Source organism: Pseudopodoces humilis, chromosome 6 (assembly GCF_049639895.1).
Source record: "Pseudopodoces humilis isolate 2021_Gansu_Grassland_sample_001 chromosome 6, ASM4963989v1, whole genome shotgun sequence".
Lineage (NCBI taxonomy): Eukaryota > Metazoa > Chordata > Aves > Passeriformes > Paridae > Pseudopodoces > Pseudopodoces humilis.
The window spans coordinates 47,408,226-47,431,655 of NC_142205.1; the positions used below are offsets into that span (position 1 = coordinate 47,408,226).

Sequence of the window (23,430 nt, forward strand, 5' to 3'; positions counted from 1 at the left end):
AGATGTGGGGGAAATACCCCAACACCTTAATTCCTCCTCCTCAAAATCCCATGTTAGGTTTGCTATCTTGTCAGGTCCATTATTCTAAAAGTAATGCTGGAGATGGGAGGAAGACTATGAAAATAAAAGAATCTGTCCTCAAGAATGCTCCTTGAAAATGCTACATTTAATCCAGGAAAACCAGTTATGACCATGTACGACTGTCAATATGGCAGTGAAATTAAATGGGAATGTGGAAGAATGTGTTTTAGAAGACAAGGAAGTGTTAAATTTATCTTTCTACATTTTTAAAGCTGGAAAAAACTGATGCGACATGAGGCTTAATAATCACTGAAGTGTGAGGATTAAAATGCACTTTGTAAAATTAACAAAATGACACCAAAGACCTGTTCACCTGGTTACAGTCACATATTGGCTTGCAACGTGAATTTGACACCCTGCTCTTTTATTTTTATTAGAGCCTCATCTGAAACATGGCAGTTTCCACAGTACAAGCTCACTGTAGGCTAAGGAGGATTTGCTCTGGAGATGGGATTATTGCATGCCTTATTTGAGGATTTTATATCAGGAATAGGGAATAGTTTTAATTTGGCAAACAGAACATTGCAGCTGCTAACTTTGTTTTTTTTTTCTGTCACAACAGGTTTCCAAAACAGAGTTCTGAGTGAAAGGCTAGGAAAGGTGTCTATACATCACAGGCAACCTGATCACTTGTTCTGTGGAGTTTTTTTAGTGTTATGGGTTTGGGGATTTGTGGTTTTGGGAGGGGTTTTTTGAACTGAAACTGTGGAAGATAAGACTTTGTGAGAGGTGCTGAAGGAGGAAGTCTTCATTCTCTTGGTGGGGCAAGGAGAAGGTTTTGTAGCGCTCTTGAAAGATTTCTGGAGGCTGAGTTTTCCAAACCTGTGCATTTCTAGAAGCATGGTTTGTCCAGGTGTACCATTCTCTGTTTCAGACTGCAACTGGATGCCATAAAGATCTAGTAGGAGAAAAAAAAGCAATATTAATGTTCCACGTTGGTGTCTTCTGCTGCTAGCATAAAAATATCCTAACTAAATGTTTCCCGCTGTTGGGCCTGGAAAATGCAGCCTCTCTTGGTCTGTTTTTTCCTACCATTTTAAAAACATCCTGAATCTGCCCCAGCCACGTGGGCCTATAGCTTCCTGCCAGGACAGTCATATTCCCAGAGAGTCCCCAGGTGGGCTTCTGAAAAATGCAGAGGATTTAATTTTCTTTCGGTGGCCCTACATCTGTTGGTCATTGCAGACTATGAAACAATTGCTGCTGGCACTGGAGTGTCCTTCAGACAGTATACAGTCCTTTGAGCTTTTTATTGCAATTTACATATAAGTTCCTTGGGATTTATTGTTTTTACAACTGGATATTTGTCCCATTTGGCCCACTATTTTGGAGCAAAGACTAAGCCTATTTGTTCATATCTTAGGAACTCCCTTCCTGCACCCATTTTGTTTCCCTTTGTCATCCTGGTTTCTCCATGCCTGACTTATCTATGACTACGGTACCTTCCCAGTTCAGGATAAGAGCAGCTCACCTAATGTAGCAGAAATGAGGAAAGTCACAGTGTTTACTGGACTCTAACTGTTACTAATGTGGTTCACTTAAGGTAGTTCTGGTTTGTTGATTTTGGGGAGGTTTTGTTGATTTTTGAGATGTTTTGTTGTTGTTTCAATTTAGCATAAGTCTTCCCTTTTAAATTACGTTCTTCCCACTGGTAGTCTTTCTTGGTAGAGTCTTTTGGTGGACTCTTCCTGGTATTTCTTCCTGGTAGCAGCTGAGCAGACTCTGGTATGTATTCTTTCATTTAGGTAATTTATTTTTCTGATTGCCAGGATGATTGCTGGAACTGCTAAAGGCTAAATAATTTGTCAGAGCGGATAAGGGTTAAATTTCATGTGATTCAGTCCTTGCTTCTTTTTCCTGGTTTTAATCTATCCTTAGACTTACTAACAAGACCACTGCACTTCAGTGTGTTGCCCATGCCTTTGTGCACTCATCATCTGTGTAGGCATCACACAGTGGTATGATCATATTTCTGTGACCTGGATATCAGTATCTATACTTCCTTTGATATTTTAGTTAACTAAGGAAGATTTTTATTGGAGTATCTCTTAGCTAGACTTCAGAGCTGCATCACACAAAACTCAACAAAGCAAAAAACCCCAAGTGGCATGACTTAGTTCTGCAGCTGCATCACTCATGTTATTATTGAAGGGGGTACTGTGAGAGTCTGTTAATTCTGTGGCCTGAGACATACTTGCTGCTCTTATTTACAGGGTGCAAACGTTGTACATAATATCACTTTTCGAGATTTAATTTGTACTTTTAGTAGCTTATCAAGTTCCTTCAGTTAATACAGAAAATTAGGTCTGTCTTTATTTAGCTTTCACAGTGTTCAGATAGAGTTACTAAGAGGTCTGGGAATTGTGTGGGACTGAGTATGACCTTTTAATCTCCCATTTGCATTTATCTTTTCTTTGCTGATGAGTCAGACTGGCCTCTCCCATTGTTGTTAGAAACTTTACTGTCATCAGTCTTATCTTGCTATTTTTAATTCTTTTTGTTGGGCCCAGCTTGTGAAAATTAACTGAAAGAATTATTATTTTTCCCAAAAGTGTTTCTTTCCAGGAGAAGTAATGAAACTTGATCTGTGCTGACTTAGCTAACATCAGATTTGTATACTTGCCTAGCAAAATTGCAGATCTTCCTTTTTCTTTGAATGCTAAGCTATAACATTGGTATTGTCAATCTTTTAGGTTTCCAGACTTAGTAGAAAGCTGATGCCAGAAACTGCAGGCTTGTTTGGAAAATAGTGTTTAATTTGCTTTTCAAGTAACCATGCTTTAAGTTTGTTACTGGTAGTGTCTTTTAAATAATAGCACCAAAATACCTGTTGGAAAATAATCTCTGTTCTATGTCAACAGAATCTGTATTCCATTCATGTAGGTTTAAAAATTCTTCTTGCCCTAAGCATGTGTGATTGAAGACAATTCAGCGTTGTTGTATGTCTGTCATTGTATCAGCATTTAATAAACCAGTGTTGGACAGAATTTAAAGAATCTTAAAAAGCATAGGACCACTGAATCAATTTGTAAGTATTTTTTGTAAAGCCTTTTCCCAAAATTTGTTTAAGCATAATGTAAATCCATATTCCCATTAATCTCTAATAGTGGTCTTGCGTATAAAGGTAGAGAGACCCCAGTGCATGCACTCCTTTAATTCAAGTATTTTTCTTCCCTGGTGATAGGTCCTTATATCTGTCTAAAAGAGCAGATACAGTAAAGCAATGTGGTAATAATTGGATTCAATGGGAACAATCCATGGAAAAGTTGCAGATCACTGGTTAAATTAATATTTCCTAGCTGAAGCAGTATTAAATGTTTCCTCTTTTTCTATCTAGAATTATCTATCATTACTTTATTTTAGAGAGAAATAGTGTCTGGTGGTATAAACTTTTTTCGGCTGAGCTGGCCAAAAAGAGTAAAACTGAGAGTACAGAAGAGGTAAGTGTAATAATTATGGGGTGACATTCTTGCCATTTTGTTAGTTAACTTGATTTGACTTGGTTCAGTTGCTACCATAAATGTGTTTTTTTATCAAGTTCTTTGAAATTTGAGCAAGCTAATATCTCTGATTTTACATCTTTGCTTTAAGTAAACAACATTGTTTCTCCAGCCTTAAAGAAAAAGGTGTCATCACATGTAGGATGTTGTCCTCAAAAAGGAACTTGTTAGCTTTCAAGTTTTGTATGTCCTCAGTGTGGAACCAGTTCAATGGCAGCTCTTCAGGAACTGTAATGCCCATACTCCAGGTCTGGAGAGATGTCTCATGTACAATAAGTACCTGGAGGAAGGAGCATGGAGAACTTATTTTAGTATAAAACTTTATGGGTATATATGTATGAATACAATATAGTTCGGGAACAGCTTACTTTAAATTGACAAGATTGTTAAAAACTGCCAGCTCTTTTTGGAGGATCACAGAATCACTAGGTTGGAAGAGACCTTCAAGATCATTGAGTCCAACCGATGCCCCAATACCTTAACTGGACCGTGGCACCAAGTGCCACATCCAGTCTTTTTTTAAACACATCCAGGAATGGTGACTCCACCACCTCCCCAGGCAGACCATTCCAGTATTTTATCACTCTTCACTCTTCCCATGAAGAACTTTTTCCTAACATCCAACCTAAATTTCCCTTGGTGCAGCATAAGGCTGTGTCCTCTCAGTTGCTGTCTGGAGAAAGAGACCGTCCCCCACCTGACTGCAGCCTCCTTTCAGGAAGTTGTAGAGAGTGATAAGGTCACCCCTGAGTCTCCTTCAGGTTAAACAACCCCAGCTCCCTCAGTCAATACTCTGAACCTAGTTAGAATAGCTCAAAGAGGTTGTAATAATTAAATTTCTCCTTTGCAGTAATTGTATAGGTGTACAGTGCACATAAATACATGTTAAGCCGAGGGCTAAACTGGAAAAGTCCACTTGTCACTTCAGAGATAAACTTTGCAATTACTTTTCAAGAAGAGACGAGCAAAATGGGAAGTTAGAACCCAGTGCTGTTGCAGTATACCTGAGCTCAGTTGTTCTAATTAATTCTTTCAAAATGTTTTGTGGCTCTTGGTCCTATATGTGCAAATATACACTTACCCTATATTTCTTCTTAAAGCCCTAAAGGTAAACCATTATTTATCTGTGTTTCTTTGCTGTCATCCTGCCTAATAGTGCTTTTACTGAGCACTTTAGAGGCCCTCCTTCCCTCCCTTCAGGACTTCATTCAGCTTTTCATAGAGCCTTACCTTTAGCTCACCTTACTTTTTGGAAACATGGGATGAGTTTTCTTTCTCAGAAGAGTTTTTTAATGCACTCATTGTGTTTTCTGTTCCTGGAAGTTCCTTGTTCCGTATTAGCAAATGCCTGAAGCCACTGACATTGGAATCCTGGGCTTGTAATGAAATGAGATAGCTGCTGTGCACAGTGGACAGAAGGCAGGGAGAAGTGGGAAATTCCTCTCAGTGCCTCCCTTGGAAAGGCATTCTTCCTATGATGAATCACTAAGAGAAGTCTTCATGGTGATGGATGCGAACCAGTGGGGGTAGCAGGAGAGAGTTGAAGGCATCAGGGAGTTACTCTATAATTGCTCTTTCCTGGCAAGGTAGAATAATTGACATGTAGAGCTCGCGCTTCAGTCTACAGCCTCTTGCTCACTGCTCATTACAGGAGCACCAATCCCTCATGGACTGGGGCTGCTCTTGGGTGAGCACATCCTGAGACTCTGCTATGAACTGTCTCCTCCTCTTCTGGCAAAGACAAGGTGCCTGCCTTTTTTTTTCTTTTCTTCCTTTTTTTTTTAATTAGTGGGAAAAGACAGGCACTGGAAAATTCAAGCAGCTCAACTGTATGTGCTTTACATAAAAGTTGTGTGATAGATGGTCACGGTAGCAGTAATCTAAACATACAGATACTAGGGATCTCCCTTGTACACCTGTTCACTTGCTGCAATGCTGTGTTGCAGAGCCTCACCTGTTCACAATTTACAACACCTTGATAGATTACTACAGCATTGGACTTTTGCAGTTTTGTGCAGAAACATCAGGCTTGTGTCTGTGCCACAAGGGGTGAACCAGGCTAAGTAAAGTTATTCCATCCCATAGAAACAGCTGCTTGTAACTCCTGGTCAGTTTTCAGAAGCCTTCAGTTACTTACACAGAGGTATTGCAAAAATCTAAACCCTATGTTAAATGTCTAGATGGGACCCAAGTTCCTGAAAATCAGGCCTCCACACTCAGTGCCAAACATTTCAAAACTTGAACTTGAGCTTGGAAAACTTGTCAATAAAAGGGTCAGGATTTATATAACTGCCTGTAGATGGTTTCAGTGGGAAATACTGGCAGAACCATCCCTTTGGTGTTGTTAAGCTGTTTTGCAGACCACTCATTCTGCCTGTGCAGTAGAACAAGCCTAAGTGAAACATTCGTTGATGGCATTTGTCTTTACTTATCTCATTTAGTTGATTAAACGGAAAAAAATCTCCTGCACCCATTTTCCTTATGAAATCTTAGACTACAAAACTACAAAAGACTACAAAATCCTCCTAAAGTCTCTGCTGACCCTGCTTCAGTTTTCATTTCCAGGGAAGTGCTTTTTAATAAGAAACCTTAAGAAGTTCAAATATTAGCAGGCATGAAGATTGCTTTCTTCACTGTTTTAGAGATTCAGCACAATGCAAAGATGATCTGAGGCACCTTTGGATTGAAGATGTCAAACCTTGCTTTAAGTTAGATATAGGCTTAAGTTCCTTAAATGCTTTGTTCTGATCTGACTAGAAACAATTAGCAGGGGTGATCAAAACTTAAGTTTTGCCTGAATCCAGTCAAAGACCTGAAGGATTCCTGCTACATTGTTGTTTTTTTTATTAAGCCAAAAGTTAAAATACTTCCTATAGCCAGAGAGCCTTAATGACACAAAGGAGTAGTTGTTAGAATAATAATAATAATGATGGTGCTTCAAGGGAAAGAGGAGGGGCTAGAAACATTCAAAACCAAAATGGAGAAAGGCCACCCACCAAAGACGTGTTGGAGGGATGTAAACAGCCCTGAGAGTGCACACTCCAGTCCTGGAACTTCTCCTGGTCAAGTAGCACATCCCATTTGCGAGCAGTTACTGCCAGAAGTTGGAGGAACCTTTCTTGCCTGTAGTGATAGAGCTGCAGTCTACAATTAGGTCATGTTTTGTTTCAGGGACCTGCTCTAGGGGAGGTACTCCTTGTGTAAAGGCTGCCTTTACTCGGATTTGGAAGTGGCGTAGCTTCCAAGGAAATAAAAATTATCTCATTAACTCTTGGCGAGGAGACGGTGTGCAGCCAGAATGCTCAACCAGTGCTCAGCATGGTCTGTGTCACAAATTACAATTTGTAACTGCTGATTACTTTTTGGCTGATGTTGAAAGCTTGCCCAGAGTGCAAAACAGTAAGTAATCATCCTCCCCCACCTACAGTCTAGTTCAGTGGGAGCTTCACAGAAGAGGCAGGCAAGCCTGGCTGAAAGAAAGGCTCATAACCTTTGGTCATATCAAACTCTCCAAAACTATAAATTAAATTCCAGAAGAATCATGCTGTAAGTAGGTTTTGTGTATGAATGCTCATGTACTTAATACATTTTAGGAATGGGTTTTTTTCCTCCCTCTTCTATTTTTTTTTACCACCTGTTTCAGTGCCCAGAGTTTGGGGGATTCTTCTGGGTGTTTTTTTAATATTCATCATGGAGCTTGGGAAACCATGGGATTTCCCATACATAAGTCCATCCACTATAAGGTTGTTCTTTGCAATCAAGAAATAACAATTACCCAAGCATATTTTTGGAATATTTAGAAGAAAAACAGTATTTGGACCAAAAGCCATTATTTATTGTAGCTTTTAAAAGTGACATACTAAGGAAGTTGAAATTATATTGTTGTCATCAAGGTGATTAAATTCTGGGAAGTTTATGTCCGTGAACACAAAGGAGTGTGCAGAAGACAGAGGTGCTGAGTAGAATAGATGTTCTACTCAAATTTGTCCATTGCTCAATCAAACTCATTCAGCAAATGCTAGCCCTGGTTCTTTTTTAGGCCTGTCCTGCATGCTCCCAGTTTTAATTTCTATGTGAACATAGGCTGTCATTGCCTGCCTACTTCCCCTGCCTCATTTTCCAGGTAATGGAACACAGCCCTGATTTGAGTAGGTAAGAACAGGAATTTAGGGAACAGTTTCCCAAAGAAGTCTGGTAAACTAGACTTCCTGGTGACCAGGTTGTTATTGTTGAGTTGGCTCATACTGATGATTCCTGGGTTGCTGACATATGTGAAGCACCAGAGCTGTCAAGGGGGAGAGCCTTGCTGATGCTGACAGATTGGCTCACATTGGAGCATCTTGTGGCAGGATTTGTTTTGCTGGAGGCTGGAATTCATGTGTGTGCTGTATGTGGCATATATATTCTGTTTTGTATGGGAAGCTCTTTGTACTTGCAGGCTGCATTACCAAGATACAATGATTTATGATGATACATGGAGGGATCATTTGAACTGTAAAGGTTTTCTCTGGGGAAATCTGAGATATCAAGGTAGATTAATGCTTTCTGTGGAGATTAATTATACAAAATTATGCTTAATTAAAAGGAATATTTTACTGTAGCTTAATCAAAAAATCCAGAGTCTTCAGTCTCCAAGTGGGCCTCTTTAGATATCAGTAGGGTTGGAGAATATTGGCAGTATAAGTGGGTCTTGCAGTCAGGTATTACTGGAAGAATTTGAACTTCAGACCCATTCAGAGGGAGCAGAAGGGCTGGGGAAAACTAGGAGACCTGCAAAGTCAAATAAAATGTTTGTGTAGGCATTTAGAATGTACTGTCAGCATGGAAGGGTTTTTACCATTAAAACAGAGTAGAAACTTTACTCTTTAGTATTTACTTTCTCTACTTTTTTTCAGAATTTAGAGTCCTTTCAGGTAAGAGACAGCTCCCCATACTCTATCTGTTAGCCACAGACAACATGGGAGCAACTTAGTATATAGAGAGAGCAAAGGGATTAATGTCAGGTGTTGCTGAACTAATTTGTTATCCAGAAACTCTCAACTAGTGTGACTCTGGAATGCATCAGTTCTCCCTGTATTGCGCTTGTGTAATTATTTGTTTAAGAGGTATTCTTGTGTTTACTGCCTTTCCTGAAGCTGGTGTTTGCTTTGCAGAGCCCCTCAGGTAGGTCTGGCCTCTTTGGGAAGTCTAAGGCCGAGTCGGGCATAAATGAGGGACACATCTCATTAGGGAGTCAACAGTTCAGATTCACGGAAGGCGTTCAAAGCACAGTGTGCAGAACATTTCATGCCAAAGAGAAGATTTTCAGATAGACATTTACGTCTCATGGGCAGTTGTTTAACAGGTCAAGTGTCCTGTGGCACATTCATGACATAAGGGTATGCTGAGACATGAGCAAAACTGCTCATTTTATAGAATGTAGAAGACTCTCTCTTTAGCTTTCTTTTCCCCCCTTTTTCAATTCTCAGTTATGGCAATTGTTACTCACCAGAAGTAGCACTGATGTTGATTGTGTTGGTTTTTCATGCCCAGGGTTTTTGGTTTTAGCCAACTTCTATATCCTACTGTTTCCCTTAATGTCTTCAGGATTTGTATACAACTATGGAGCAAGACTTGAGTGTCTTCCAGTAGCAATCATTCAGCTTGGAGATGAAAGGCTGGGTGTTAACTAGAATCATTAAGGATACAAGTATCCATTTTTCCCCTGTGACAGAGATTCTGTTTCGTGCCAGCCAGTTATTGTCTCTCTTCTCTTTATACCACCTGCAAAGGCATAAATGTTCTCACTCAGCCTGTAGTCAGGCCAATTTCTTCACAGTTAAAATTGCACACAGGAAATCTGACATTAATGCAGCAAGCTGAATATCATGCTTAGAGTAGTAGCTTAGACAGCTGCTCAAACAGTGGAGTAAATCCAGTAGTCCTACTCAGCAAAGATCATAATGCATTTTTAGCTGGGGACCAAGCTGGGCACTCTTCTTGTTAAAAGCATCAGTCAAGAGCAACGATGTAGATTTGGACACAGAAAAAAATACATAAAAAGAAGCAATCCAGGCTGGGTATTTTCTGGATCTGTCTCATACCCTGTGTCTTTTGTTAGGATTCATGGTGGGTAAGAAACAGTCACTTTAAGGAAGAAAACTTTGAGTCTGATCTGCCTCTGAAGAGGCAATACTGAAGCTTGTAGTAAACAACATGGTTTTGGCCAGAAACTTCCATACTGAACTGTAGGGGGAACCTCGACTGTGTGCTCCAGTGTTTGATTTGTCTGTCTTTCCAAATCCTTAATACAGTGATAGATGTCACATTTGTTCTGCATGTCTTCTCTATGCTGTTAGGGCTTGATTTTTCTGTCATCGCTCTGATGTGCTGCTGCTCCTGCAATGAATTCTCCTATTGTTACCTCCCTTTTTTGTTTTCTGGGGTTTTAATTTTTGCCATTTCTAGCTGCATGCTTTTGTGGCATTTCTTGGATGTGTTTCAGGGAGTGTATCCCAGTGCAAATCAGTGGGATGATGTGATAATCTGGCATTTGATAGCACTATTTTGGTAGAGCTATCTGAGTGTGAAATTTTACCAGACTGGGCATTAAGGAGCAATGTTGCTGTTGCAGATTGCCAGCTTTAGTGTGGTGTTTAGCCTGCCTGACTCGAGGGCTGTTTCAGCCCTCAGATGTCCATGTGCAATACTGCAAACAGGTATTCTCCAGACCAGGGGTCCCCTTGGAGCACTTTCCCTCAAGGCTCAGGGATGAAAGTTGTAGACAAAGCTTAGCTCTTCAAGCAGCAATGCTAACTGCTGTTAACCTGAATCTATGGCAGGAAGATTTTGTGTTCATCAGCTGTCCAAGGTGTTAGCTCTCTTCCCTTTCCATGCTGCAGAAGGAATCCTCTCAGGTGTATTTTTTAAAAAGAACCACATCTGACATCTTTTGGACAGGGTTCTTTTTTGGAATCTGAGAACATTGTAAGGCAATTTCAAAAAGCAACCACTTTTTTAAAGTAGTTTAGGGGATGAGACTCTGCCATTGAGCTGAGTAAATGTGTGAGGCAAAGAGGGTCCTCACTGTGTGCTACAGACGCTGTGCTGTAAAGAGCACTGATAGGTGTATCAGTGGCAGTTTGTGATGAGCTCATATATTCAAAGAACAGAAATTGGGAAACTGTATACAATGACTGACAGACTTTTTAATCTCCTTTTGTCTGTGTTAAAATATTCTTAATTAAATTAATGTTGTCCTAATGAGAGACTGCAGTGCTGTGCTGACAGGGCAGCGTTCAGGGGGCATCTGTGCTGCTGCTGTCAAGTGGCATCTGTGTCAAACGAGGTGTGGGTGGGAGAGAGCTGGTGCTGGCCACCTGATTCACCAAAAAAGAAATCAATTGATTTACTCAGCTTTTGTTTCAGTTGGGCATTAGGGTGGGAGCCTGATGATTATGAAAGTACATTTCCTTTGCACTTCTGCCAGCACTTTCTTATGGAAAAATACACCCACTCTGCTGGTAGCAAGGAGGCAGCATAAAGTAGAATTATGTGAAAGCAAAACTGAGTTCAATTTGACTGAAAGACAGGATGTAGTGGTTTAATCAAATGGAGAGCTTTGCTATGAGAGATTGAGTTATTCCACACTAGAATTGACTTGTTTTATTTTTTAATATTTGACATGGATAGTCAAGAAGTGGAATTCTATCCAGGTGTATCACTGCTGTGTCGGATACATGGATTCAGTTTCATTTAAGAATTGCCTCTTCCTCCTTTAAAACATACTTGTTTCCAGGTTTGTTGTTTTCTGGATTGTTGTTTTCTCTTGGAATTGTCAAAAGTGACAACTTTTTATCATTTATTAAATGTTTTCTGTAGGGTTTAACTTCCCCATGAAATGTTTTTTAGGAAATAGCCTTCATCAATTACAGCAGAACAAGAAAAGCTGCATCTCTCCTTAAACTGAAAGAGTCAAAGGGGACTCTATGAACTCAGGGAGAGCTGTCTTAAAACTGAAAAAACGTATCTGGTTTATCCTTTGCTGGAAATCTATTCAGAAGACTGCCAAGTGCACATACTGAAGAGGGGGAAACTGCTGTAACCTCCTCTGTGATGTTAGGTAAGCAGCGTGACGCCCTTCCATTGCACTGCCCTTGTCTGCTGGAGGTGTGAAATAACTGTCTGAGCAGAAGAATGGAAATTAACAGATGATAAATATATTTTGACACAAATGAGTTGTGTTATTCAGAGGAGGAAAATTTTAGGCATCCAGGAAATATAGCGAAGCAGTCAAAACTCAGAAGTTTGTGAAGCATATTTAGATGTCAGTATCTCTGACAAGTTTCAATAGCTCACATTTGCTGAAAATTAAAAAGGGGAGGTTTGTTGGACACATTTGGGTCAGGACTCAGAGTTAACTAGATTTAATTAGTCTTTTCTAGCTTGGTAGTGGAGACAGCAGTAGCTGTACCAATAGTGAAATGCTGCGGATTGACACGAACTGTACAGATAGAGTCCAACCAAGATAAACTCACATCACCTTTTCATGCATGTGTTGGTGTGCCCTCAGGTGTAAAGTTCCTTCTTTGGGCTACCAGATTGTTCCTACGAATGACTCTTCTTTCATTATTATCTTAATTGAATAACCAAGATGTTTTGAGGAATATTTAGACCTCTGAATTATAAACATCTTTTTGCCAAGTGAAATGTACAGCAGTTACATTTCAGAGAATGCCATTGAACTTTTATCAATCCACATATTCATTCCAGGCCAAAATCTATGAAAACTATGAAAACTTATGGGTTCCTTTGGAGAAAAGATTATTCAGAGTGGTACAGACCTTCACTGGCAAAGCAATAACAAATAAATTTTGATAATATTGCTATTAAAGATATATTGATTTTTAAGGGAGAGCGTTTTTTAAGGAAGATATTCTGGGGGAGAGAATTCTTAAAATGGATCTCTTTCTGTTTTGGGGGTGAGTGACTGATGGTGTTTCTCTCACCTTCCCCAATCCCCCTTCTCCTGAGTTCCAGGCACTTAACTTTTCATGGAGGAGGTTGACTCCTCTTCAGCTAAACCTTTGCTCGCAGAAATTCCTTATACAAAATACTGATTTTTTTTTTTTTTCTACTGATGTGAGTCAAAGTATCTCTGATTTAGAGAGGATTCCTTCTGTTCTGTATCAGAGAGAGTAAGAACAGAGTAGCTGAAGAAAAGTCTTGCTTGCGTTGTGAAATCCGACATAATTTAGCATGTGAAACGTTGGATGTCATTTTTCCCCACATATTGCATGGCAAACCTGAGGTGCTTAAGAGACCTCCCACTCGGCCATGAGTGGGGAGACTATTTATCTTGCATATTGACCTTGGCAGGGCCTGAAGTGAAACTCTTACACTCAGGAGACGAACAGTTTTATAATGCTGAGCCAAAAAAAAGCTTCAAGTGCTGTTATCAGGCTATGCTGAATTCATCTGAGTGAGGTTTCCTTTGGATGATGGCACTTTACCAGTCAGGAGGGTACTGCAAGAGTCAAGTCTTTTTTTGTCTTTCTTTTTTTTAATAATCTTTGCACATTAAAAATACCTTAAAGAGATGAGAAGACTGTTTTTGGGATTTTTGTCTGGTAAAGCAAATGGCATGACAGGTGGGATTCCCCTGAAAAAAGCCTCCTTGTTCATACAGCATCTAGTGTAAGATCTCTCATGGATCACAGTGGCACAATATAAAAAAATTAATTATTGTAATTATTAATTATTGTAGCATCACCTATTCAGGCACTACTGTCTTTCCAAAAGCAATCTTTCTCTTGGAGTGGCACAAGATTTTCTCCATCAAATCTTTAGATGTTTTCTAGTCTGAGAGCCCAGTGCCTCCTCTCCTGACACGTTGTGTCATCACTTAAGCATCAGCACAAAGGTGGTGTGAAATACACCCTGACCCATAGCTGGACTCCTGGCATTCGGAGCAGGCTGGTGTTAACAGCAGAGCAGTGATGGATTGCATGGCAGGAAGAGCAGCCTGGAGGCATTGCTAGGAGGCAGTAATCTAGGGCTGCTGTCAGGTTCTGGGACCGTATCAAAATATCCCAGAACTGTCATGCAGGAAGCCTGGTTGCCTGGCTACAATTGCACATAACCTCCTTCTGTTATTTTATACAGTAGGGTTGGTGGTACAGTTAACTTCTTTTTTTTTTTTTTTAATAAAATGACACTGTGTAGTGGAAATCTGGGACATGTAGAATTTTCCCAGCAAAGAGACAGAGTACTGGTGGTGCTGGTGGTATACCATTATGTATTACTTATCTTTTATTTCTTGATCATTTTTTCTTCTCTTTGTAGCAGTCCCTGCATCTGAGAGCAGCATCAACAGTGGCAAAGCGAGTGAGAAGTTTAATTAACCACAAGAGATCAAAAGAGCTGCAGGCCTCAGCTTTGGCCAGGTCATTAAGATACAACCTGAACTGTACAAAGATATTTTGGGCGGTCTTCAAGAGGAGGAGCTTCAGATTAGGTAAAACAAACCTTCTGGCTGGAGGTCAGGAAAAGTACTGCAGCGTGATCCCCCCATCCTCTGTTAACATCAGGTACCTCTGGAGGTGCCAGGCTCTGCCCTGTTGTGCCAGGCGCAGAAGAGGGGTTCACTGGGGCATTCAAAGCACACCAGGCAAGGCAATAAGGCAGATACTGTTTTGGAGGAGTTCTGCAGGAGAGGGGGGACAAGTAGGATGTGCTATTAGGCTGTACAAACTTTTCTTTCTGTGATTTTTGGCTTAGAGCAGGGTGGGTGTGTGTACGCCCTCCACATGGTATTTTTTAACTAGCTCATGTTATGTTTCTTTGAACCCTTTTTAAATGTCAGGAGACTGAAGGCTGTTGTTAAAAGAAACAGAGCCTGACAAACTGTTGAGGATTTGCACCTGTGAAATGGGGAGAACCTGGCACTAGGGGAGGTCTTTCCTTCTTAGGTGTAGTGCCTGCTGCCTCAGAAACTGCTAGGGATGGATTTGGGAGGTCCTGCTTTCCAGCACTGACCAGCCTTGGCAATACTTCTCAAGTGACCCTTCTTACATGTGTTACCTGGATGCATAAATAGGTATATGTTTTTTCATATATGCATATATAAAATATATATCTTGTTCCTACTATATAAATAACTGTGTAGTATGGGAATTGACTGCCTGCTAGAGGCATGCTCAACTTCTTATCTGTTCCACTTCGTTGTAGTTTCGTCAGAGGAGGTTGAAAGTTGATTTTATTTTATTTTTTAATTTTCAGTGTCTTTGAGAACAAATAAAGAGGCTAGAAATGCAGATAAACCTCTGGCATTATTGCAAGAAATATTGACTGGAAGGAAAAAATTACTTTTTTTTCATGGAATTCAGCTCTTTTTTGTTGAAGTCTTTTTCCTGTTTGCTTTCTGAAACTAGGAAGAAGTTGTTGATAATTTTTTGTTTGTTTTTTTTCTAGGTAGAAGTTCTTGATAACCTTTTGTTTGTTGTTTTCTCATCCAGCAATTATTAGAACTTGGCTTTAGGGAGCTCTGCAACCCACCACCAGTTTTTTTCCTTAACTTTGACATGGAAGAAACAAAGTAAAATTTGTGATTCTGACATACATGAGAATTGAATATAATTTCTGACTAAATGAATGATGGTGGAATTGGTGGGCCAGAATATCAGCTGGTGACAAAAGAGCACAGTCTGAACTAAAACCTTTATTACCGATTTGCTGTGACTGTACTTTCCTAGTGTGGCAGTAACACTCAGCTGGGCTGCGCTGGCTCTGCAGCATGAGCTCCTGGAGGGAGGTGACATGGGTGGGCTGTACTGATGGGTGAAGCTCTGACCTGCAGGTGTCTCACAGTATCTTGTGTTCATCACCTCCCTAGGACACAGGTGGGCACACTGAGAAGAGAGAAAAGAGCATTAACAGGCAGGGTAAAAATTTTGAATTTTGAAATCTGCCATTACCAGCTGTGGGACTCATTGTGTGTCAGTAAGTTGGGTTTTGACTTGAAAGAGGCTTTTGTCTAAGGGTGTGTTGGCAGTAGCAGGAGAAGTGTGACAAGATGCAAACCAGAGCCATGAGGGGTTGCCTCAGAGCTTGACACATCTTGTGGCCTCACAAACATTGCTGAGGGAAGCAGCAAAGGTGACACATGCCTGCAGACTTGCTCTGGCAGGTAGAGAACATGGCAAGAGGCAATCCCTCCTTCATAAGGGTATGTTGCGCTATCCTTTCTCTTGCCTCAGGCAGCAAAAAGCTGATTTCAGCATTAGGAGGTGGCCTGGAACATGTAAAAGGATGGGAAAAAAAGAAATTAGGTCAGGAGCTGGGAGCAAAAGGTTGATTGCTTGGAGTGCTCTACCCCAGCATGGACCATTGACAAGCAGAAATAAATTGTGGGTATGCATAGAAAATAATGCTTACTGAGGAGTTTAATTGGGAGTTCAAACGATGAAATCAGAAAAAAGAGATATTTTTCCTAATTTTAATCTTTGTTTATATTTACATAGACTTAGAAAAAATGTTCTGCATTTTATACCAGAGAACAAATACACAGAAGAGAGAACAGCTAAGTGCCCTGTGTCTTTGCCTGCTATTTTAACAAGAGGTCCTCACACTGATATGGATTTGTATCATCATTTGCTAAGGATTCTGTGCTTTTATAAAAATTACTAGCTAGGTCACAAACTCCTTTTACCTGTCATCTCCTGGATGAAGGAAATGATATGATTGTTGAAATGATTGTTAAATGGCTGATGTTGGTACACCTTGGCCAATTTAAAATAGTAATCTTACTTTTTTTAGGGTATTAAGAGTGTTATTACATGGATGGGCAACAGTTCTTCACTTGGGTTTGGTTCACTGTTTTTGTTTGCTGAAACACTGGCAAAAGATACAAGGTTTTATTATCTTTTTTTAGTATGCAGAAGGCCCAAACTGCAACATTCAGGATATGGACTTTTCAAAAATGTGATGGAGTCTTAGGGCAGGAACTAAGTTGGTTTCCTGCCAGATCTGAGCTGCTGCCTGGGGAAAACACGCAATAGAGGAAAGGCTACAAAGAGAATATTTTTTTTTTTTCTTTTGACAGCTGGCTAATCTATCTGAATTTGGAAGGTCATAGTCAGAAGGCATAGAAGGAGTAATAATAGCAAAGTGTGTTTCAGAGAATGCCCTGCTGCTTTATGGCTATTAGGAAAATACCACAGGAATTAATTTTTAAAAATAGCTCAGCGTTACAGGCACAAGGGGTGTGACTGAGGCGGCAGGAAAATGTTCTAGCTTCTTTGTTCCTAAAGTCAAAAAATTCCTGTTTGCTTAATATTTATCTCGATAAGTAAATTGGCCTCTCGTGCCAGAGAAAACAGTGTTTGGGTTCAGCAAGTCCTGAGGCAAAGAAACTTTATTATTGTTTGGGCAGGATCTGGAAAATGCTGCCAGGTGCAGTTCTTGATACCCAACTTCAATGTTCCTTGTAGATGAGGAAGCCTAAACTTAAAAGTATGCAGCTGAGGAGAAAGGCTTTGATAGCCTGTTTTTCATCAAAAGCTCAAGACCACAGCAGCAGCAGAGAGCTGGAAGATGAAGAGAAAAAAGTTGAGGTCTTGGAACAAACTGGAGGATAAAGTGCTTTTGGATAAACTCTTGAAGCTTTGTGAGGAGGAGGAAGAGGAAAAGTGAGTGTGGGGGGGTGAGAGATACAGAAGGTGGGAAGCTGTACCCCCACATGCTGTGCTGTGGTGAACACACAGCTCCAAAGCCCACACACACTTCCCGTGGACAAGGTAAGAGACACTCCAGCTCTGAGTTGGCAGCCCTGGCTGCTTGCTGCTTAATCAAAGCCTTGGTCATGCTTAGAAGCAGCACCAGTGCATGCTCTCCTGCTGTCAGTCCAGCGTACCCTCAGCATCCCCAGCTCCTGGGGCTGCCCTGGCACTGTGGTGTGGGCAGGGCAGGCCTGATGGGCTGTGCAAATTCAGGTGGCTGTGCTTCATGGACTGCCCAGCTGGGAAGGCTCAGAGGCAAATGGGAACTCTTCCAGTTTGATTTGCAGAGCCTTGGTTTGAGTCTGTTCACACCTGGAGGCTCCAGCCCTCACTGGAGCTGGGGCAGTAGTGGCAGGACTGGGGATTGGGTCCTGCCAAGAGTCAGAGCCTCAGCTGGGGCTGGTAGTGAGCAGCTCAACCTCTCCACCAGCCCAAAGGGTTCGAGTGACTGGAACTAGAGGAGACATTTTACAGGTGAGAGTATTTCAAGGGTAATGTTTATACAAATGCTGGCAGCTCTGTTGAAGAGCTTTTGATAGGTTGATGTCACTGTGGGCTAGACTGGAAGCTCTGCAGCAAAGTAGTAGTGTCCTGAAATGTGAGGCTGCAAGAGCTCTCCCTTTGCCTTGTCCTCATGCTGCCCTGGTTTGTGTTGGTGAAAATGCATTTTAAAGTCTTTGAATGTTGGCAGGGTTCTTTAATTGATGAATCTACTCTGAAGCCCTTACAGTGGTCTGCATATGAAATAGGAATGACATGTTGTACCTAGGTGGGAAGAAAAACAGCTGTGGTGCAGGGTAGAATGTGACAGAGAAGGGAGAGATACTGCATTTCAATTCTTTGATGTGGGCAAAAGAAATTGTTCATTTTCAGATACAGGAAAAATAGGATTTTAAACAATATTTCTTACTTTAAGTAAAAACTCTATTTACAGCATCCTCTTTGAACTGCTGCTTGGATGTTTGTTTCTGGAGAACGTGCAGTGAGTTTCCCAACTGCTTGTCAAGGGCAGGGGCCTGTTAAAAATTAACTAGAAGCTGAGGTAAATCACATACAAATAGCCCAGGGGGTGTGGTGAATTCATCAGTGTCTGATGTACTTGCTTGTCTCACAGCTGCCCAAGTTCCTCTGTAAAGTGTTTTGGGTTTCTTGGCTTTGACATGTCCAGCAGGAGAGAATGTCAGATGTATTTCTTTGAGCAGCATTTTAATGTCTCACCTGACTCTGGTGATGAAAAAGGGATGAGTGAAAAAGGTCCAGGCTTCTGCTTGTCGAAGACCTGTTAATAAAGTTTCTCCCCTTCAATAATGCTGGACAACAGAAGCTTTTAATTGTGTTACCGCTCTGAACTAGCTGCTGTTGCAGGTTAGGCTGTTTGACCTGAGTCTCTGTGGCTCAGTGTCAAGAGGACAGCATGTGGCAGGAGAATTTGTGAGTTCAAGTGAATGGCACTTGCATACTCTGGGTGCACAATATGAGCATTTGCTCCCTTCTCAAATCTGTCCTGTGGGTGAGTTTACTCATCTTTCTTACAGCAGTATGAAAAGGGTGTGGAGAGGTGCACAAAGAACGTTTCTACTCATCCTTTGAATGTGTTCATGGTGCTCACAAGGAGCCTGGCACCCTCAGGGGATGGTGGACAAGGCTTGAGACCACTGGAGCAGCCTGTGCCTGTTCTGCTGCAGCTCTGTGCAGTTCCCTTATGAGTGCAGGATGTTTCTCTTCCCCAAAGGGGAGTTGTTGTCACTGAAACATGAAGCAGGGGTTGTCTGTATTGAGTGTCAGGACAGAGCCATCATTCCAAGGATATTTTTAATAGCAAGGCTTGAAAATCCCCCTCACATAATATTTTGCATGCAGCAGGATTACCTTGTAGTTGCTGTTGGCAGCCTGATATGGTTTGGAGATGCTGTGTTCCCAGGCTGTTCCAGGCAGACTGGCTGTTGGAAAACTCACAAGTCTTTGTCAGTTCAGGGCCAGAAATGGAGTCCAGTTGTTTTGCAGTTGTGTACTGCTGAGTGCAAGTTGCAGGATTTCTTGCATTCCTCATCTGCACCTCCTGTAGTTTCATGTGTAGCTGCTTCTTGCAGTCTCACAGTTCCAATCTGTCTGCTGCCTGCTCAGGGTATTGCCGTCTTTGGGGGGATTTGTGTGGTTTGTTACCTGCAGACTCAGATGCAGTTGCAGCACGCGGGATTTCAGCTGGAGCAGCAAGTGCAGACCATGGTCCCTAGAGACAGAATGGGTGTCCTCTGGTGAGGGTCTCTCTTTAGGGAGAAATCAGACTTCCATATCAGGGAATGAGAAGCTCCTTACCTTCATTAGAGTACATGGAAGTTTGAATTTGTCCAGAGCTGATACCTCTGGCAAAGCCTGAAAGAAAAATGAAGCTAGTTCCACGCATTAAGGATCACCTGCTCACAGCCAGCCACAGGGAGAGGTAGTCATCATTTGTGTTTGCTGCAATGCCAGGCACACTCTTTGGATGAAGTGGTACCCTGGGAGGGGATGGCTGAATGAAAGATGAAGTTATGAAGAACTTGTGTGAGAAGCTGTGGACTCTAGCTCCGTGGCCAAGCTGTAGTTGAATCCTTAAAATTCCCATCTACCTCTCTAAGTGCCAGTGTAATCTGATCAAAGGCCATATGGTGATGAAGGCATTCCTTGATGTACCATGTACTTTCTCTGCCTGTTTTTTGTATTAATGTAATACTTTTCCAAGCCTGTCACATATCTTTATTTGGCAAGCAAATTACTCCAAAAAAAACTGGCAGAGCAGTTCACAGTGGATTTCATAGTGAGTGTGCCAGGGCTGTTTGCTAATACACAGATGAGCTGCCAGAATGCTGAGGTCTCCTAACCCTGCACAAAACTGCCTGATGTACCTTGTGAGTAATTAAACATCACTCAGTTCTAAGAGGCAACCTTCAGGAATAGAGTTCTTTCCCAACTATAATGTCTTTAAAATCAGGATGGAACCAGTGGCATATGACAGGAGAGTGAATTAATTGCTCACAGCTTAATGACCCCTCTAACTATGCAGTGGAGGTTCCTGGTTCCTGTGTAAATTGATGTGCACCACAGAGTTGTGGACCTTATTACCAGTGAGCAGTTCCAGTGGCTTCAAACCCTGTGTATTCGCAAACAGCTAAAGGAATCCCCTAAACTATTAGCGGTAATCATGCATGTTTGAAAGAGAACACTCAACTCTGGGACATGGAAACTGAAGAGCTCCAACAACTTTGCTCCTCCAACTGATCCAAGAAATTGAGGTAAGATGGCAACATTCTTTGAGCCAGCTCAGAAATTCAGAGAGATGAAAGTCACAGTGTCTCTCTTGAACACCCCTCTGAATCCTCTTAATCAATTTCTTGCAGTTATTTTCCTAATTTAAAACATAACAGGCACTGGTCACAACTTATTTGCATTTAGATCTCTACTCATATTGTGCTGGATGCCAGGATGGTCTTTGCTAAGGATTCTGGTGGTGTCATCACCAGCTGAGGTGGCACACATTACATGAGCTCCCAAACAAGGAGCTTTGTCTTTCCAGGTGTTTGCCAAACTCAAAATGAATATATCAAGAGTATTCAGGATGAGTCTGAAATGAGAACATGGGAAATGCATGGCAAGTTAAAACCTAGGAGAAAAGTGTGACAGAGGACTATTCCCGGCCTGAAAAGAAGGTAAAAATTCAAAGTATTAAGTTAAAAAAAATTACTGGGACAGTGCTGTAGTAACTTGTGGTCAGAGGAAAGCAGGATTTGGCTGTGTCACAGAGAGAAGCATCCTTATCCTTTGTGCCAGGTGGATCTTGGCTTCCTTGCTCAAACACTGACTAAAGGTTTGGAAGAGGTGTCATACAAGTGCACAAGGAGAATTGTTAAGAGCAGAGCCACTAGAATGGGATTTGATTCATTTAGGACTTACAATCCTGAAAACTTAGGTGGGGCTGGTCTCTGAAATCTAGAGGTGGTTCAGTCTGTTGGTCTGTTGAAGACTTTATGCTCCCCGATGGTCTTTGGTCTGTTGGTCTTTTAAACAAATGGAGCATTACAGACATTCCAAGTGCATTTCCTCATGTATCACTAGGCCTGCTACTGTAGGCGAGGTCTGAGAAAGGAATCTCCTCAAACTTTGAAAGTTAATGAAGTAATGATATTTCAAATAACTACTGAAACTTACCACTAACATGTTTTGCATTTCTTTCTAAAGTTGCAGGTTTACACCAAAGCGTTGTTCAACTTCTTTTGTTTTTAATTGATGTGGAAAATCTGAAGTCATAAAACACTGTGTGACTACAGGATGTCAGGATAAAACAGCAGGTAAGAAAGTTTTTTAAACACTAGGAAAACTTCAATAATTTGGTGTTTGAAAGGTAGATCCATATAAACAAGAATTTGCTTCGTATTTAACTGGACCTCACTTGCTAATTAATTAATAACTCTTGTATGTGTAACATTCACAATTAAAATCTTAAAGACAGCTGTAGCTTCTTGTTGCAAATTTTTAAAGGCAGATTGAACAGCTTTCAAGGTGAGTGTCACAATGAATTGCTAAAATCAAGAAACTATGGATCAAGCTATCCTTCTGCTAAATACTGTGCTTCATTTGTAAGGAGAAATAACTTCTAGTGGGGTTTATATGGAGACCCCTGGCACATGGGTTGGAGGCAGCTGCTACTGTGGCAGCTTTTCTGCAGCAGAACAGAGCAGGATGATGGAGGCTGCTGTCATAAATGTTCTTCTGTTTAGGGTTGTCTTCTTATGACTATCTGAGTCTTACGAGGGCAGTTATTGTAATGTCCAACTATGGTAAAACCAATGTTGACCTCCAAATCTTGGGTGATTTATTGAAGAAAACCTAGGGAAGCTTTTCTTCAGAATTAATTGGCTTCACTAAAAGCACTCACTAGTGATTTAGTGTCATGATTCAGATGAGAGATGAAGGCATTGTATAGAATGGAATCTAGAACCAAAAATCTTGTCTTGGTCCCTTCCATTCTGCTGATTTTGATGTCAGCAAATTCATAAATGCACACTGCCACTGGTCCCAGTACCTGTCATTTTTAAAGAATTTTATTTTCAGTTTCTTTGGGGAAAAGAGTTGAACATGTCTTTTAAGAATATTCAATTATAAACTGGCAAGAGGTTAAACATTTGATAAATATTGTCATGTTAATTTAGTGGAATTTCTTCTGCTTAAGTATCTAAGCAGGAATTTCTATTACCTGTTTACTAAATCCAAAACTATAATCTACTTCATAGGAGAACCTCAGGCCATATTTCCATCCCTTTCTTGAGGCTCATATGGAAAGGGCATCCTGGCTGAGGTGTGTGGCTGGAGGGAGCTGCCTGAAAAGCACCTGGGGAGCAAGAACTGGAGAAGGATCCTCTCAACAGACCCTCTGGGTCACCTCACCTTGTCTGTTCAAAAGGTGGAGAGAAAACAACACCCAGAGTCACAGCACAACCAGCTTTGGAGGTGAATGACCTACAGCCACAGCAGCTCCCCCAGAGCTCAAAAACACTGCTGAACTCCTGTCTCATCCTGCAGCTGTCACAAGGCTTTACAAGGACATGTTCTATTGTAACAATGAAATGCACTGATGAAAAAGAGGCCTGAATCGCCCCCCTGTCACCTGAGTTATCGTTGTCTACTTCCTGAATTAATCTGAATTAATTCAGATTCTGGGTTCTAGAGACCATAGGAACCATTGTAAAAATGGCAAAAAACTCTGACAGTCTTGCAGCGATAGGGGGTTTCATTTTAACCAGGGAATCTTAATCCCAGAAAGCTGTAGTAATACCATGAACCAGACTAAAATGTGTTAATCTGCTATTCCTTGGCATCTAACAGCAGTTTGTGCCACTTGAATCAGAGTGAGGAATGTTGGTAGCTGCTCCTTCTTGTAAAATGGACATATAATATTGCAGAAGCTCTTAAATTACCTGTGAGACTTCTCTTAAAGTTAGGTTGAAAATTGTCATTCTTCCTTCTGAACAATAAATATAGTGGTCTCTTCCTATTATAGTGAAATGTATTTTGATTCTTGAAACTGGTAGTAAGAGCTGTTTCACTCTGGTATTGTC

The 23,430-nt window shown here is 41.0% G+C and overlaps 1 long non-coding RNA gene across 3 annotated transcripts; it reads left to right on the forward strand.

Annotated features, from left to right (window-relative positions):
• Positions 1–14,549: 14,549 nt before the first annotated feature.
• On the forward strand, positions 14,550–23,378 carry LOC148184169 (uncharacterized). 3 transcript variants are annotated; one of them, XR_015772745.1, is made up of 5 exons: positions 14,569–14,658; positions 17,051–17,356; positions 20,892–21,024; positions 21,554–21,663; positions 22,606–23,378. It is a non-coding gene; the product is annotated as an uncharacterized LOC148184169 (long non-coding RNA). The 3 variants fall into 3 exon arrangements; XR_015772746.1 differs by having other exon boundaries at positions 17,051–17,248; XR_015772744.1 differs by lacking the exon at positions 17,051–17,356 and having other exon boundaries at positions 14,550–14,658.
• Positions 23,379–23,430: the final 52 nt, after the last annotated feature.